The sequence below is a fragment of the Microcaecilia unicolor genome, chromosome 1 (assembly GCF_901765095.1).
Source record: "Microcaecilia unicolor chromosome 1, aMicUni1.1, whole genome shotgun sequence".
NCBI lineage: Eukaryota > Metazoa > Chordata > Amphibia > Gymnophiona > Siphonopidae > Microcaecilia > Microcaecilia unicolor.
In genome coordinates, this window is record NC_044031.1 from 609,063,744 (window position 1) to 609,078,916 (window position 15,173).

At 40.2% G+C, this 15,173-nt stretch overlaps 1 protein-coding gene across 4 annotated transcripts in view; it reads right to left on the minus strand.

The window, feature by feature from the left end:
- TSNARE1 (t-SNARE domain containing 1) overlaps nucleotides 1–14,816 on the minus strand; it is a 956,130-nt gene extending 941,314 nt beyond the window's left edge. For all 4 annotated transcript variants that reach the window (XM_030219717.1, XM_030219709.1, XM_030219685.1 and 1 more), the window contains exon 1: nucleotides 14,535–14,816. The gene's annotated coding sequence lies outside the window, so the exon portion shown is untranslated. The remainder of the gene's footprint in view (nucleotides 1–14,534) is intronic.
- Nucleotides 14,817–15,173: the final 357 nt, after the last annotated feature.

The window sequence follows — 15,173 nt, forward strand, 5'->3', positions numbered from 1 at the left end:
ACCTAAAGGACAAGTCCATAAACCGCTACTAAATGGACTTCGGAAAAATCCACAATTCCAGGAATAACTTGTATAGAATGTTTGTACGTTTGGGAAGCTTGCCAGGTGCCCTTGGCCTGGATTGGCCGCTGTCATGGACAGGATGCTGGGCTCGATGGACCCTTGGTCTTTTCCCAGTGTGGCATTACTTATGTACTTATGTACACTGTTATTAACTTTTTATGAGAGAATCAGTTCCCCTCAGTCCTTTATGATTAAGAGTCCATCAGGATTTGGTTCTGCGCCTGATTGCAGATCTTCAGGCCTATGTTGAAACCTCTTTCAGATAAATGCTCTTTCCTAAATGTTCCCGCAGGTGTCTTCTGACAGTGGACACTGTGGAACCTGGAAAGTACCCTTTTTCACTTGATAGTAAAGCTGATCAAAAACACTTTATAGGGAGGGTCCTCCACTTTGGCTCAAGGCGGTTATTACTCTGGAACACCCTCGCATAACCCCAATTCCAGACTACAGCTGGTGATACAATTCCTAAGCCTTGTCTGGGAGGACAGCAGCCACCTGTAAATGATAAAACTATATCATACAGATTAGATTTTTCTTCTTGTTATAAAATATAAATGTACTTTAAATTACCCCAGAACATAAGAGCAGCCATACTGGGACAGACCAATGGTCCATCTAGCCCAGTATCCTGTTTCCAACAGTGGCCAAGCCAGGTCACAAGTGCCTGGCAGAAACTCAAATAGTAGCAACATTCCATGTTACCAATCCCAGAGATAGCAGTGGCTTCCCCATCTCTTAAACGTTTACAGCATGCACACACAAAAGGAAAATACGTTCATGGGCCTTCCATTAATTATCTCATATATTGTTAACTCTTTTGTTTCAAATAGATGTACTTAAAATTTTGAAGACTCAACAGAGCACTTTGTTTTGCCTTGAAAACCTGCCTCAGGCATAATAAATGCATCAATAAGCAATAAAGACTGTATTTTATCGATTTGTTGTTTCATAGTTCCTTTGTGAAGAGCCATCCCTTATTCCCCACTCCCCTTAGATTCTTGTCTTCATATTTGACAACCAACCGCGATTTTATCAACTACCCACTTTATTTTGAAGTTAATGCATCAGGGATGGCACTGGCTGTGTAAACAGTTCATCCTATCACACCGTATAACTGTGCTGCTTCCTCTACCAGGCAATAGAGACTTGAACCCTGATAGTTCAAAGACATCTGGAAACGTGACCACAACAAGGGGTATAGCGAGTTGTGGACTTGGTTACAGATGAAGGGATGTGCAAATCCTTGGCAAAACTTTGTACCAAGGGTTTATTGCCCAGAGGTTTACTACTTACAAGTGATACATTATGTTCGTTCTTTGGATCCTGCTTCATTAACAGAAGATGCAGCAGATTTTCTTGCCAAAACACTAAGGGCCCTGTTTGCTAAGCCACGCTGTAGGTGCGCTAACGTTTTAGTGCCAGCGCTGTTAGACACACCCATTACATCCCTATGGGTGTCTCCAGCATTAGCGTGCCCTACAAAGTTTGTGCGCCTACAGCGTGGCTTAGTAAACAGGGCCCTAATACTAGCTAGACAGACTAAAGCTAGCCTGCCGTCTTATTTATTTATTTCTTTTTATATTTTGCTCACACCTTTTTCAGTAGTAGCTCAAGGTGAGTTACATTCCGGTACAGTCTTACAAGAGAAACAGCACAAGTTTCTTCTGAGATTGGTTATCTTGCCTCACCGTGTGGTTTTGGTAAAGATGGAGACTAATGGTAACTGTCTGAAATGTGGAACCGGAAACACCTCTCAGACTTGTATGTTTTAGAATTGTGTGAAATTGAGAGCTTTTTGGTTTGGATTCACACAGTATCTTAATCAAATATAACACCATGGGATTCCTTTGAGTGCTGACATTAAACTGTTTACTCAATTTACCCAACTGAACTTATGTAAAGGTGCCAATGCTCTACTCAAAAAGGCCTTTTTATTGGCGCATGTATCCTGCGTCATTGGAGGAGCCAAGAGGTGCCTACTGTGATTTACGATTTGTTAAAACGAGCATTTGGGGGCCCGATTGTGGCTCCCCTAAGGCCTGGCAGTTGTTCCAGCGTATCTGGACTCCTGTGTGGGAGGCGCTTTCTCACAGAGCGAGGAGTTTTATACTTAGGTATAACTGAGAGCACTGAAGTGGAGGAGGGGGATGGTTGATGGAAGGTAATGGAACAGGTAATGGGATGACTATGAGGCATATTTTCAAAGCAGTTTGGGAGGCTAAGTTCCATATAAGTACATAAGTACATAAGTAGTGCCATACTGGGAAAGACCAAAGGTCCATCTAGCCCAGCATCCTGTCACCGACAGTGGCCAATCCAGGTCAAGGGCACCTGGCACGCTCCCCAAACGTAAAAACATTCCAGACAAGTTGTACCTAAAAATGAGGAATTTTTCCAGTCCATTTAATAGCGGTCTATGGACTTGTCCTTTAGGAATCTATCTAACCCCTTTTTAAACTCCGTCAAGCTAACCGCCCGTACCACGTTCTCCGGCAATGAATTCCAGAGTCTAATTACACGTTGGGTGAAGAAAAATTTTCTCCGATTCGTTTTAAATTTACCACACTGTAGCTTCAACTCATGCCCTCTAGTCCTAGTATTTTTGGATAGCGTGAACAGTCGCTTCACATCCACCCGATCCATTCCACTCATTATTTTATACACTTCTATCATATCTCCCCTCAGCCGTCTCTTCTCCAAGCTGAAAAGCCCTAGCCTTCTCAGCCTCTCTTCATAGGAAAGTCGTCCCATCCCCACTATCATTTTCGTCGCCCTTCGCTGTACCTTTTCCAATTCTACTATATCTTTTTTGAGATACGGAGACCAGTACTGAACACAATACTCCAGGTGCGGTCGCACCATGGAGCGATACAACGGCATTATAACATCCGCACACCTGGACTCCATACCCTTCTTAATAACACCCAACATTCTATTCGCTTTCCTAGCCGCAGCAGCACACTGAGCAGAAGGTTTCAGCGTATCATCGACGACGACACCCAGATCCCTTTCTTGATCCGTAACTCCTAACGCGGAACCTTGCAAGACGTAGCTATAATTCGGGTTCCTCTTACCCACATGCATCACTTTGCACTTGTCAACATTGAACTTCATCTGCCACTTGCACGCCCATTCTCCCAGTCTCGCAAGGTCCTCCTGTAATCGTTCACATTCCTCCTGCGACTTGACGACCCTGAATAATTTTGTGTCATCGGCGAATTTAATTACCTCACTAGTTATTCCCATCTCTAGGTCATTTATAAATACATTAAAAAGCAACGGACCCAGCACAGACCCCTGCGGGACCCCACTAACTACCCTCCTCCACTGAGAATACTGGCCACGCAATCCTACTCTCTGCTTCCTATCTTTCAACCAGTTCTTAATCCATAATAATACCCTACCTCCGATTCCATGACTCTGCAATTTCTTCAGGAGTCTTTCGTGCGGCACTTTGTCAAACGCCTTCTGAAAATCCAGATATACAATATCAACCGGCTCCCCATTGTCCACATGTTTGCTTACCCCCTCAAAAAAATGCATTAGATTGGTGAGGCAAGACTTCCCTTCACTAAATCCGTGCTGACTTTGTCTCATCAGTCCATGTTTTTGTATATGCTCTGCAATTTTATTCTTAATAATAGCCTCCACCATCTTGCCCGGCACCGACGTCAGACTCACCGGTCTATAATTTCCCGGATCTCCTCTGGAACCCTTCTTAAAAATCGGAGTAACATTGGCTACCCTCCAGTCTTCCGGTATTACACTCGATTTTAGGGACAGATTGCATATTTCTAACAGTAGCTCCGCAAGTTCATTTTTTAGTTCTATTAATACTCTGGGATGAATACCATCAGGTCCCGGTGATTTACTACTCTTCAGCTTGCTGAACTGACCCATTACATCCTCCAAGGTTACAGAGAATTTGTTTAGTTTCTCCGATTCCCCCGCTTCAAATATTCTTTCCGGCACCGGTGTCCCCCCCAAATCCTCCTCGGTGAAGACCGAAGCAAAGAATTCGTTTAATTTCTCCGCTACGGCTTTGTCCTCCTTGATCGCCCCTTTAACACCATTTTCGTCCAGCGGCCCAACCGACTCTTTGGCCGGTTTCCTGCTTTTAATGTATCTATGGAACTTTGGGAGGCTAAGTGCTTTGAAAATGAGCCTCTATATAGCTTCCCCCCATGCTGGATATGATTTGACAGTGGTTTAACAAAAAGTATTTTACAAAAAAATTTTAAAACTAGAACTTTATGGATTTTTGTATATTATTCTTCATTGTCTATTGCAAGCTTTTCTAGCAAAAACACTCAGATATAACGTGGGAACCTCTGTGCTTGTCAAATTTTTCCAAGTCAGATCAAGACAACCTGTGTGGCTACTGCATATCTGTGTATCAATATGGCAGCTCTATAGATGCAGTAGTTAGACAAATTTGAATCAGAAGTAAAATGTACTTCGGTTTAAGGGTTCTGGAAAATAATTAAAAACCTTGCATTTGAGAAATAGTTGTATATGGACAAGTATGTGTTTAGAAAGAAATACTTTAACTTGGCATGAAATATGGCCTCCCCTATTGGCTGCTGCTGCTACACCTTTCAGCCTATGTTGAATTTCTATCTTTTTTTCCCCATTTTGCAATTTACACCTTCTGCTATTAATAATTTCTATAGCACAACTAGACATATGCAGCACTGTGCAGGTACATATAAGAGAATATTCCTGTCCCATGGAGCTTACAATGCAGTTGAGACAAGAGAAGAAGGAAATTAAGAAAGGCTTCTGGTTATAATCTTCAAGGCCATGACTGAAGAACCAGGTTCAAAAGGATATTTAGGTGATTTTTAAATGATGAAAGAGCCACATTATCTATTTAAAACTGCATGAAAATCAGGCTGTCTGTATAAAATCTGTAGTATGAGGCAGAGGGGTGAGGATCTAACTACAAAAACCACCACCATAACTACCTACAACACCTTGTTCTTCTAATCCAGCCATAAAGTACTATGCTGAATCAAACTACAAATAGACCAACTTTTAAACAGTAGATATTACAACAGTAATCAGAATAAAAAGTAAACATCAACAATGAAAAAAAAAACCAATTTTCAGTTACTATTCAGGTTTTTTGTGTATTTACCATCCAGAAGCCAAAAAAAGAATTTGTTGAATCAATTCTATTATACAATGCAACAAGCTATTTTGGTTTGCATAAGCTCCAGTGAGCACCTGTATTATGATGTTATCAATGACTATTAAAAGTAGATTCTCACTGTCCATAAACATGCAAATGATATTTCCATCCACAATAAAGCACAGCTTGGTTGGATGCTTTCAATTTTAAGCAAGTGCTCCTTTTAAAGGAGTGGCCCTCCTTTGTATCCAAAATCATCCATCACTGCCTGCAAGAGCTGGCAAACCTGTCTATTTTTATAATAGGCTTTTTAGAGCCTGTCTGGGTCTTTTTGTACCAAATTTGTATCTTATATTATTGGTTTCCCATAATTGACTTGACAGACCGTGAAATTTGTTACCCATTTCAGTACAGCATGCTCATGCAACAAGTGCTAATATTACAACAGAAAACATAAGAAGCCAAGTTCTGTAATCCAGACAGAGGCTCTAATTTTTTCTTCTTCACTGGAATGAAAAAGAACGCGAAAATTTGGATAGATGATAAATTGGAGTTTAGGGATCAAATTGCAGGAGCAGCAGTCAGGGGTTCTTTAGTCAATCTTAGAATAATTAGATGTTTAAGATCATTATTACATGAAAAGGACTTGGCTGTTTTGATTAATACTTTCATTAAATTCAGGTTAAATTATTGTAATACACTAAACTGTGGTTTGCCTAAATATCATGCAAAATACTAACAAAAGTTCCTGCACCCATGTTACCCCAGTTTTGTTTGGTTGCCAATTGATTTTCTAGAGTGCAGTTCAAACTTTTATGTTTAGTGTTCTGTGCCCTATTGTCTAAAGATCCAATATACTTGAAACAACTGTTGATACCCCTACCTGCTATCCAGGCAATTACATTCATCATAACAATAATTACTCTAGATTCCAAGTGGAATCAGATTAAGGTCTACCCCAAAATATATGAAGTCATGATGCTTTCAAAGATGTTTTGGTGTTCAAGATTTACTTTTTCAGATGGGGGAATCATTTAAGTGAGGATCATTTGCTGTAAATTTTGTTTATAATTTTTAATTATATTTTTTGTTTTAATGCATCGATTTTAACTTTGTTATTAGAAACACAGAAAAATGTAGGCAGGTAAGGACCATATGGCCAATCCAGTCTTCCCATTATGCCCTCTTCTCTCCCTAACACTTACTCCCTTAGAGATCCTATGTACTTGTCACAAATGTTCTTGAATTCAGATACTGTTTTTGCCTCCACCACTTCTACCGGGAGGCCGTTCTATGAATTCGCCATCCTTTCCATGAAGAAGTATTTCCTCAAGTTATTTCTGTCTATCCCCTTTCACGTTCGTCCTATGCCCCCTTGTTCCGGAGCTTCCTTTAAACTGAAAGAGATTCATCTCCTATGCTTTTATGCCACGTAGGTATTTAAATTTTTCTATCATATCTCCCCTCTCCTGTAATATATATATCGAGGTCTCTGTCCCCATACACTTCATGACGAAGACCACTGACTGTTTCAGCAGCCACCTTATGTCCTTATACGTTTCATGATGAAGACCACTGACCATTTCAATAGCCGCCCTCTGAACCGACTCCATCCTGATTATATCTTTTTGAAGGTGCAGTCTCCAGAATTGTATACAATATTCTAAATGAGATCTCACCAGAGTTTTATACATGGGCATCTCCTTTTTCCTACTGGCCATTCCTCTCCCTATGCACCCAAACATCCTTCTGGCTTTCGCCGTCACCTTTTCTACCTGTCTCATGATAACCTGTTTCCTTGATTATTTCCATAAGTCAGTCAAACCAATACTGGCCATTTACACTTTGTGTTGATTTTAGGCACAACTTTGTTTCAACAGAAAACTCATCAAAAAATTCAATAATGTTCTTAAGATCAGTAGACAAACCACAGCACTGGCTAAGAGTGGAAAAAAATCTTTATTCTAAAAACACAAATGTGGTACAAAAGGTCCAGTAGTACTCAGTTCAACAGCCCGGCATATTTGAACAGTTAACGCCTGCATACTACTTACACAATCTAGGCAACCTAAGACACCTACAACACATATAAGAACAAAACATAACCAAAATCATATTAAAATCATAAATAACTCAGATATTTACTACACTAAAGAGAAAAAGAAGATCAGAATAAAGAAAGCAAACAAACAAAAAAACCGAGGCAGAAAGAGAACAAGCAAGAAGAATAACTTTAATAGAAAAATATTTAAAAAAAATAAGAAGTGTCCCCCAGTGCCAAATAAACTAAAAAAAAGCAAGCCGCAGAGGGTGAAGTTAGAATGTATGGACCACTGTAAAATGATCATATACCAGTCTCATAAAACATAAGGTAATTCTGCTATTAAGATACTCCTGAATGCATACTTAAAAAGGATAAATCTTAACAGGCAAATCAAAAGAAAAAAAGCAGATCAAAAAAAGACAAAAAAATAGAACAGGAGGGTAACAGAAGAAGTGGTTTATTACAAGTTACCCGACGTGGCCACGTTTCGCCCTCAGGCTGCGTCAGGGGTAAAAAAACTACAAAATAAAAATACATAATGAGTAAAACATAAACTGAGGCTGACTTCAGGTGGGCTACTGACGCAGCCAATGCTCTGACATTATGAGCCATGACGTGGCCCTCTAGAGTCAGCCCAGCTTGGGCATAAGCAAAGGAACTGCATTCTGAAAGCCAACTGGAAATGGTGCATTTACCGATGGTGACTCTCCTCCTGTTGGGATCAAAAGAGACAACTGGGCGGACTGTCTGAAGGGCTTTGTCCACTCCATGTAAAAGGCCAATGCTCTCTTGCAGCCACTTTCTTTTTTTTTTTTTTTTGAAAAATAAAAAAAAAACAAAAATGTAAAACCTAGCCGAAAGGCACTGACAAAAAAAAAAAAGGATCTTTCCCGGGCAATAGAGGAGCAGCAGAGAACACCTAGGCTCCTCATGTGGAAAAGAAATGAACTAAGATGCACAGTCGCACGATGGGAGGGAAGGCACTCCGCGCATGTGCGATGCAGCACGCGCATCAGAAGGCTCTAGCAAAATTCTTTTTTGCTATGCGATATGCTGGTTCCTGTTGAAACGTGGATCATCAACCCACTTGTGAGAATGATTCAGCCTGCTTGTCCTCGGAGAACATAAATATGAAGATAATTCCAGCCCAAGGAACGCATCAATTAGGTCACCAACTAGACTTTGTAGCCTGGAGTACAGCTTCTGAGACCCTAATAAGGATAGAGGATAAAGGCTGGTTGCCCCTAATTTGGTCTGACCACTACAAATCACATGTAGTATATTGGCAAGAAGACCTCTTGGGGAAAAAAAAGAATAAGATAACCAAACAGGAATTAAGAAGTATGGAAAAAAAATTGATAATGAAGTCTTCTGTTCCAAAGTGGAAGAAAATCTGAAAGAATCAGATTTTCAAGTAACCCCCCCCCCCCCCCCCCCCCCCCCACCACCACCACCACCACCACCACCATCACCAATGGAACAGCTTTACAGTCAACACTAAACGAATCAATCCCAAAAAAACTTTAAAAGGTCACAAAAAGGAGTAAAGAACATTGGTTTAATGAAACCTTACTAAAACTGAAACAATACTGTTTGAAACTGGAGAGAATATGGTGGAAAACCCAGAGTAAAACAGCTAGAGAGGACTGGAGAAGAATGGTACAGGTATAATTTCAAAATAAAGTAGTAGACCAAATATATATTCCAAAAAAAACTATGATAATGAAACACCTAATCAGTGCAGAAGAATTAATAGAAACATCACTCTACCCACTGCAAACTGTGTAGTGCAACACTTGAGGACAAAATCAAAAATGTAAGAAATACAATAAAAGGGAAGGAAATAAATCTCAATGATTATGAAGACATTATATCCAGTGGAGAAGTCATAAGACAGAAGAAAATAGAATGTGCAGCAGAAAGAAACTGGTCAAACCTTTCACCTATTGAGACAAGAAGTATTCAATAATTTAATGCTAAAATACTCAGTGTCACAATGCCAATTAGATACCAGTCCAGTCTAGTTACTGAAAAGCCCCTCAGGAAGTTCTCTCATTCTAGGAATGACATGGATAAAAGAATTCTTAAATACAGGTTCTTTTCCAAGACAACATGGCAAAATAATACTGACCCCCATCCCAAAAAATCAGAAAGGAGACTTAGGAGATGCCACCAACTATAGATCAGCGGCATCAAGGCCATTACATGTCAAAATCTTAGAAGGTACAGTCGCAGAACAGTTAACAAATGTTTGGGAACACTACAATCTATTACATCAAACCAACCGGGTTTCAGAAAAAACTACAGTACAAAGACACTGCTAGATACCTTGTTCACGATTTCAGGAACATTGTGAGTATTGGCAAGTTTTTAACTGCCATCATCTACCATGTTATTATGTTCAGCAGAGGTTTGAGTAGGGTCTGGTCCTTAACTTTCTGAAGGTATGGGTGGCTGCCCTGACCTTGTACAGTAGCAAAAGTCATAGAAGTATACCTGGCAGCACATTTAGACCTGTTCTTCCTCCATGAGTTCTCCTTTGCTGCTTAATGTTTTGTCAGTGCTTTCTTTGGAGTTATTGAGGTCTCACTGTCACAATGGTGTTTTTGGTGGCCATGGCATCAGCATGGTGAGTCTCGGAATTCCAGGTGTGGTCCTGCAGAGATCCTTTTCCTGCCTTCTCTAAGGATGCAGTGTTTATTCAGACAGCCACTTCATTGCTGCCAAGGGTGGTGTCTCATTTTCATGTGAATCAGATGTTAAGCATGCCTGCCTGTCTGTCCTCCCAGTGCATGCCATAAAGCTATGCTACCTAGATGTCAAGTGTGTTGCTTTGCTATTCACAGTACTCTTTCCATCTCTTGGATCAGCTGTTTGTGTTGCATCAGGGGATATGTAATGGTCAAGCAGCCCCTAAATCATCAAGAGCTCACTAGATCAGGGAGGCCATAGTGGTGACACACATTTATCATGGTAATCAAGTCCTCGGAAGGGCCTGAGAACTTGTTTCATTTGGACACAGGCAATCGCCGGGGCAGAAGTCTAGACTATATTGCCAGAAGTCATTTGCAGGGCAGCAATCTGGTCGTCACTCTATTCAATGGTGAAGAATTATAGATTGGATAGCAAAGCTAGAGATGATTTGGTGTGTGGCAGTGGTGATCTGGAGAGGGGCCTTGTTTTTCCCTCCCAGTGAAATTATGCAAGGGTATAATCCTACTAGTTTGGACTGGTTCACAAACTCAAAGAAAAAAAATTAACAGGTATGACTAAAGGTCACCATCCTTATCATCCCTACCATACTAGTCCAGGATCCGCCCTGGAAAACTACAGCTCTTACGGTGCTTTGTGTTTTCTGCTCTCTCATTAGCTCGTTTTATAGGTATAGTTTTTAAGTTAATGTTGATGGCTGCAGTAATAAAAAGAGGGTTGTTTGGAGTATATAAGAATGAACCTATGCTGCTTTGGCAGCAGCATACTAGAGAGTTCTACAGTTCACCAGAACTTACATTGATGATGTCACTGGAAGAATTTGGTATCTCTACCACCATCTGCTGGTAGGAAGGTGGTACAACTCATTTGTTTAGACTAGTATGGCAGGACTCAAGGAAAGGAAATTAACAGGTATGACAATTTTACTTTACTAGTACAGCACAGCTCAGTTCTAATCTGAAAATAGAAAAAATGGCAGCCAACTTGAAAGCTAAAAATAAATGCGCAACACAAATCTAAAATCAGGGACAGTCTTCAAAAATCTTGTTTTTACCTTTCTGAAGTCTTCTGGGACTAGGAAATGCTTGTTCAGCAAAATAAATGTAAAACTGCGCATCATTTTAACATTAAAAATGCCCAACTAGACTATGTAACCTATAAACAACTTCTAGTGGCACAATCCTCCATTTACACACACACACACAGAAAAAAAAATCTTTTATGCGCCACCACATCCATTATGGAACAACACGAACATTTCCTTTCAAAATCTTTCAAGTGAAGATCATCTTTTCCTAAACAATTATTACAAGCAATATAACCTTCAACTTAGATTTTCTCTTTGGACAGCAAAATGGTAAATATGAACATTGCCAAAAAACTAAGAAGCTCCATACAAAACAGGTGCACTAGCTGTTTCTCTGCCAATGCCTCCAAAAATAAATTAAAAATAAAAAAACTGCACTTGTAACTCATACAAGCTGTAGCCAAGATGCTTCCCTAAAGTGGACATTTTAATTTTTATATACAATACCAGTCTATAAAACATCAAGTTGCCTCCTTTCATGGTTCAGCTGCATCCTCCTATCTATCCAAATCCCAAGGTTTCTTTTCTTTGTCCTAATTTAAACTATTTAAGAATACAAGCTGTAGCCAAGATGCTTCCCTAAAGTGGACATTTTAATTTTTATATACAATACCAGTCTATAAAACATCAAGTTGCCTCCTTTCATGGCTCAGCTGCATCCTCCTATCTATCCAAATCCCAAGGTTTCCTTTTCTTTGTCCTAATTTAAACTATTTAAGAATATATTGCAACCTTCTTCAGAATTGATTTAGATTGTAAGCTCTTTTGAGCAGGGACTGTCTTCTTCATGTTCAATTGTAAAGCGCTGCGTACGACTGGTAGCACTATAGAAGTGATTTATAGTAGTAGTAGTAATAAAGCTGCACGCAATTTATTGAGGAAACTTTTTTCAAAATTTAAAACTGAGCTAGATAAGGGAATAACAAAAAGGATTAAAATTCTTCAAAAAGAAAAAAAAAGAACCAAAATACTTTTCCAATCCAAAATATTAAAATGGAGCTAGACACTAAAATTCTGTGTATTTAAGGGTATGATCATGTATGCAAAGTTCTTAAAGTCTCATTATCTGTGGATTACACACCTCACAAAATATCTTGTCAGCAATCTGATCATCCATTCCTTTGTGTTTCTACTCAAACTCGAAACAACATATTAAGGGATATGTTTACTAAGGCACATTAGCATATTTATCTCACCTTTAAAGTTAAGGTGCGTTAAACTCTAACGCGCCTATACATTTCATATGGATGCACTAGCGTTTAACGCATGTCAACCATTTATGCTAAAAAGTTAGCATGCCTACAGCGCGGCTTAGTAAACAGGGACCATATTTTATTTATTTATTTAGATTTTGCTCACACCTTTTTCTGTAGTAGCTCAAGGTGAGTTACATTCAGGTACTCTGGATATTCCTCTGTCCCAGGAGGGCTCACAATCTAAGTTTGTACCTGAGGCAAAGGAGGGTTAAGTGACTTGCCCAGGATCACAAGGAGCAGCAGTGGGATTTGAACTGGCCACCACTGGATTGCAAGACCAGTGCTCTAACCACTAGGCCTCTCCTCCACTCCACTCCATAGTGTTTTAGAGTCTAGTTTAGCATTTTAGGTTGCATTTTAGAGCTTGGCAAGACATCAGTTCAGAGCACAGATACCAACTGAGGGAAGCCTCTGTTTAGTGTTTAATTCACTCCTCCCCCGCCATCCCATTTGCAGCACAATCTCTGTGATCAAGGGAGAGAGACAATGAGGAGAGACCCGATGCTGACTGCTGTGCGTGCACCCGGGGGACTGGTAGGGGGCAAGGTAAGAGTGCATGGTGAAGCGGGAGGACACAGAAAAGCAGGCTATGTGCCACGGGGATGGGAGAGGGCCACAGAAAAGCAGACTATGTGTCACAGGGATGGAAGAGGGCCACAGAAAAGCAGAGTATTGCCAAGGGGATGGGAGAGGGACACAGAAAAGCGGAGTATGTGCCATGGGGATGAGAGAAGTAGCAGACAACGCTGAGATTGTGCCATGGAGGTGGGGGAAGGATCAGAACTAGCCAAGGGTGTGCCATTGGTGTGAGAAGAGATCATGCTTCAGGGTGTTCCATGGCAGGGGGTGGGGGAGAGATAAAATAATAGCTAGGGAGGTGTGGGGAGAAGAATGAGAGGTGAGTGGCACACAGAATTAGGGCTCTTGCTGAGAGCTGGAGTGAGAGATGGAACACAGGAGGATGGAGTCTGAGGAGGGAAAAGACAGGAGGAAATTCCAGGCCTTATGACCAGAGAATTATGTGCAAAACAGTACAAATAATAAAGAATTTTGCAGAATTTTAAAATGTGTGCAGAATTTCCAAACATTTGCACAGAATTCCTCCAGGAGTAATATTTAGCCATCATGTGTGTTAAATCAATTCATGTATTCCCCTTATTTTCCCAACTAAAAAAGTATTAAGATCAAATATGTACTGATTGCCCTCACAGGAAATTAAAACATGTACAGGGGAATTTAAAATAAAATAAGGTTACCAGATTTTTGGTTTGCAAATCTGGGATACCGGGGTGGGATGGGACCTCGCCAGACTACTTTCTACCATAAAAAATTATAATCTAATTACATCATTAGATTCCTTTATATCTTAAAAGTACATTCTTTAAGATGCTTAACACTAAATACAATAACAGTACTGCCAGGATTCGAGCAGAACCAACCCAACCAATGAAAATGCAGCATTCTAATTACATCAGAATCTAGAAGACCAGAACATCTGGACAACAGAATAAGCCAGAGAGCTGCAGGTACCTACACCAAAATCATACAATCACGCACCTCAGTCACACACTGAAAACACAAAATATGAAGCTGTCCTGCCTTAAACCCATAGTTCAGGTTTCCTCAACCCAGTCTGGTTTTCAAGATATCCATAAAAGAATATGGTTGTGCTATACTCGTATGCAATGCCTTCATTGTATGTAATATATATCTCATACACAATCATTGTGAATATTTTTAAAACCACACTGGGTGAGAAACCCTTCAAGTCTGAAGATAAAGGTTTAATTTTCTTAAAGACTGTCAGGAACATGTCTTAAATTTAAATGCACCCTATGTTCCTACTGGCTGGAGGCAATGGAACTTGCAGATACGAGAGTACTACCACTACTAGATCCAGCAAGGTGAGCAGTGTTCAAATAACTCAAGATCTGTCACCTGAAACAACTTGATAGGAAACTGCAGCTTAAGCTGAGTGTGCATGAACAAGTGGCTGAAAGAATACATCCAGAGCCTCATTACTCCTCTGCAGCAACCAAGTGTAAAGTGGTTTAATCAGTTAGAAATACTTAAAGACTGCGTATGCAAATAAAGGTGCAATAACAAATGAAAGCTCAGAACAAACTTGCTGTTTGTCCTCTCCTTCCCAAACCAGAGGGCCAAGCGTTTTTTTAGACCCCTGGATTAGAGGCTAGAGCATTACTTGATGTCATAAAACTGCTTTTGTTTTATTCTTACCTCAGCATAGCTGGACAATGTGATATGCTAGTCATTTCAGGAGAAAAGGCATTTATAACAAACCTAGGCAGCCTTTCTGATCTTTTTAAATTTTATTTCTTTTTAATGCTGCCAGTGAAAGACCCCGTTGCAAGCAGGAAGGGTTAGGCAGCTACCGAGAGTTGGTGCAACTGTATAACAAACCCACCCTGCAACCCGGAATAAGAAGATGAGTTCCCTGCTAAGGAGGTGAGGGGACACTTTTAAGAGGAACACCAAGGACAGGAATATAAGTTTAGCAAAAAAAAAAAAAAAAAAAAAAAAAGACAGAGAGAGAGAGCGCGAGCTGTGTGTGATGACAGAGGTCAGGAGAAGAGGATCTGCGATCACGGAGTGTGGCAAGGGGATTGTCATAGTAATATAAGCCCGGAGGAGAGCTGAGAGGTAGTACAAAGAAGCAGCAGGAAGACAAGAAAATTGCGCACCTTTTCATACTTATGAAAGGGGACAGGAGATGATTTTAGGACGGAAGGTGTGGGAGTGAGAAAGTATTACCCTAGGTAGATGAAGCTAACGTATTGGCTGTGATTTTTTTTTCCCAAGGATGGTGTAGGTCAAACACCTATTTCTTACGTTTAAAAAAAAGCCTTTTGGAAATTA